Source organism: Haemaphysalis longicornis, unplaced genomic scaffold, assembly GCF_048455015.1.
Source record: "Haemaphysalis longicornis isolate Haplotype H1 unplaced genomic scaffold, Haemaphysalis longicornis Haplotype H1 scaffold_9, whole genome shotgun sequence".
In the NCBI taxonomy this organism is placed as follows: Eukaryota; Metazoa; Arthropoda; class Arachnida; order Ixodida; family Ixodidae; genus Haemaphysalis; species Haemaphysalis longicornis.
In genome coordinates, this window is record NW_027526460.1 from 42,344,914 (window position 1) to 42,348,801 (window position 3,888).

Below are 3,888 nucleotides of genomic sequence, written 5' to 3' on the forward strand. Positions count from 1 at the left end.
GATGCGCGAAAACAGAACGCGTGGTCTAAAACTATTTCGGCACACGGTAGAAGCAGTTTGTAGCCGAAGGATCCTAAGACAGCTTCGCTGTAAAACTACGGCAGCATTCGGAACGTAATTATCTAACACCTGACGAACGGTGTGTTGTTACGAACTATTACATCGATGCTTACACATCTGTGTAAAGCGACGACAGCTTCCGTCCAGAGCAATCCCAGTGACGTTGACTTTTACGTATATGAACACAAGAGGGAGTCACGCCGCAATCATGCACGCAATTAAGGAATTGGTAGCAAACCACATTAAGGAAGTGAGTTCGTGACAAAATAGACGGCAACAGAGGAAGACCCGCCGTGGTGTCTCAGTGGCCAAGGCGTTGCGCTACTGAGCACAACGCTTTTTCGCTCCATCAAAAAAGCGGCCGCTTTTTCGATGGAGGCGAAAAGCAAAAACTCCCGTGTGTACGAGATTTCGGCGCACGTTAAAGAACCCCAGGTGGTCTAAATTAATCCGGAGCCCTCCACTACGGCGCGCCTCATCGCCGGCGTTGCGTCGGCGCGTTAAACCCTACAATCAATCAATCAACTGATTGATTTATCAACAAAGGAAGAACTGACTATGCGTGCTCCTATCTCCAGTTCTACGACCGTATGCAGTGGAGTGTGTTCTGCCGTTCCACCGAAATGACAATTCAGAGCGGAGAGGGGCTTTCCCGCGCAGTTCAATTCCTACTCTCTGCTTGTAAATGCGCAACGTATGTGCGCGGACCGCACCCCGGCAAAACGACTTGGCAGGCGAACAAGTCAAGGCAATTAGGTTCACACGTTTCGCAACCTCCCGGAAGATAGCGGGGGTATTGTGCCCCTTCTTGAGCAAGCTATGCGCAGTCGTCATCCAACGAAGAGTGCAGACCACGCTTTCGAGAAGAATGAAAAAAAAAAAAATTGAAAACAAGAACTAAAGAACAGCCTGCTGAAAGTTACCGACTAGAAAGACTTCAAGAAGGAAATGCAAAAAGTGGGCGTCAGCGCTGCCGTTATCGGGGCCCCTTTTCGCTGCTATTTCTTTTCGCACTGCGGGTGGCGCGGCCTCCGAGCGCGTTGGCCAAGGTTGTGTCTTGAGATGAGATGGCCAGTCGCCAAAGGGACTAGCCGAGGCGGCGACCCTTTAGGAGTGGAGTACAATAAGCCACACGTCGAGCTGGCCGACTGCACCGGTTCTGTCCACTCAACGCCTAAAAAAAAAAACAATTACTATAGACAAAAAGGACTCGACGTCGTCGACGCCCGCACCGTAGATCGGTGCGCGTTTGGATCCCGAGATAAGCGCGACCCCGAAAAAGGAGGCAGCGATGGCGCCGCGCTTGCCTCGTGGCGGGACCCAGCCACCTCGCCCCGCAGTGAATCACGTAAGGACGGTTCCGGATGCCAAAAGAAGGCCGACGGTTGTCTCCGGGCGGTGCTCGAAAGGAGCGGGCCGTAACTGTCTCTGTCTCTGTCCGTTCAGCAGATTTTTACAGCGAGAACTATGTCAGCGGGCTCCGCCATTCCTTCCCGCAAGATTGATTGATTGATTGCAGGATTTAACGCGCCGGCGCAACGCAGGTGATGAGGCGCGCCGTAGTGGAGGGCTCCGAATTAATTTTGACCACCTGGGGATCTTTAATGTGCGCCGAAATCTCGTACCCACGGGTGTTTTCCTGCCCGCAAGAAACGCGAAGAGCGCGGCTGGTGTTATCGCGGCGAGAGAGCAAGCGGTGCGCTGGAATGATCGAATTATAACGACGTTTTAAGAGGACGTTTCCGGAACTCGGTGCGTTGATGCTAAACTGGCAGCGACCGTAGTTTCCGCGAGGATCATAAACTCGCTAACCACGCTTAATTTATCGATAAAATTGTGCCGTCAACCCGTAGTAATCGCAAAGGCACGGGGCACTTATATTGCAATAACAGTGAATGAACGGGTGTTGGTGAACAGGCTCCGGTCAACTTATAATGTAGTCGACAACAGGTAGGTCGCTTCGTAGGCTGCTTCGAGGAGTGCTTGGAGGAGTGAGGCGTGAGCTGGGCTCCATACGATGTTGATGGTAGAATGGTAGGGCTTGAAGCAATTCTTGCCAGAAATTATTTTCGACGGGCTTGTGCCTAGTCGGTGATTGTAAGGCAGTCGAAAGTTGCTGTCTGTGCTGCGAAAGCTATTGCCGCATTTACCGCAGCCGCTGGACACATGTTAGCTAAGTAGGTATAGAGGGTGCTGTGGATGTCGCTGTCCGCAAAGCGATGACAGGCCGGCACACACCCACGTTCGCTGCCAACGGGAATTCGGATGAGACGTTTCTGGCTACGCGCAGCCAATGCGAATTAGGATGACAGCTACACGCAGCCAGCGGGAATTCTTTAAATAGGCACTGGCAATATGCATGTATACGGTGATATCTGGGGACGCCGCTTTTTTTTTTTTTTTGCCACCTGCGCCAAGTAGTGCGTTAGTGATGCTCACGCATTAGAAACAAACAAACAACCCGCATTTAAAATTTCCAGAGGGTTATATCTGCACACATTCAGGACAAGAAGCGTCAACCACTCAGCGGTATAGTTCTTTCCTTCTGTCTGTGGACTTCGGAATTACGTATATGTCAGGGACATGCGTCAACAATCACTTGTACGAAACCTTTGGAACTAAGGGACCCGCGAGGACGCGGGTAGATTCCCGGGCGCGGCGGCCGCTTTCCTGATGGAGGCGAAAAGCAAAAGACGCCCGTGTGTACAAGATTTAGGCGCACGTTACAGATCCCCAGGTGGTCAAAATTAATCCGGAGCTCTCCACTACGGCGAGCCTCATCGTCTGTGTAGCGTAGGCGCGTTAAACCCTGCAATAAAATCAACTGAGGGACGACAGAAATGTAGAAAAACTCGCTCTACGACAAAAATCTCAAAGCTCTCAGATTTCAACCGAAGTGTTGGGTGCAGCGATGACACTGTAACTACACAACAAGGGAGGCAGCACAAAGTCCAGGATCTACTTGTTTACCACGCCCGCTTCTTTCCCACTGCGCTGTTGAAACTCGGGTCCCACCAGCAAGAACTTTGCTAACCCTGATTCTTACCTTCGCGCTTTCACGGCACCCCACAGAGAAAGGCAGGTCGCAAAAACTGCCGCTGCTTCCGCTTGCAAACAAAACGCCCCGCACGCACACACGCCTCTGAGAAAGTTGCGGCCACCGCATGATCACCTCGAGTTGCCCAAAAGTAAAAAAAAGAACAACAATAGCACAACTTAGATACAAGGCTTGTATGTTTCTTTCTTTAATCTTTCGTGCCAAGAAATTTCCAGGTCCTCTTCTTGATCCTATTATTCAAAGTCACCCACTCGCGACATGGCTGTCTGGGGGATAACCATACTTGTGGCGACGGAGACCCCAGGCCTGCTTGTTTGCGCGGTGTCGAGAGAAAATCTCCCAGGAAAAAAATAGCGAGCCAGGGGGAGGAAGGAAGGCGCAGGCAAGCCGCGCTGACAGACGGCAGCGCGCTAGGCAAACAGTCCGGCGTCTCCGGTTTCAGCGCGCTTGAGCCGCCGACACGTTATCGAAGCTCACGTCTTCTTTTCGTCCCGTGACGATAGCTCGAATGGCAGCCATTATTCGGAGCAATTCTTGCGGACGCGCGAAAATATATCGCTGTCAATCAAGGGCCTTAAACGGTTCTCGAGGCGCCATTCAGGACCGCTCGGCCGCCGGGAAGAAAGAAGGGAGCGAGAGGCCGCCGGGCCGCAGCGCTGTTTTCCAACGCAAACACTCACGCACGTCCACCCGCACTCTTCGGCGCCGTGCTCCACAAAGAGACGAGAAGCCGCGGCCAAATACAAGAAGTTGCGGGCCTTCCTGACGTG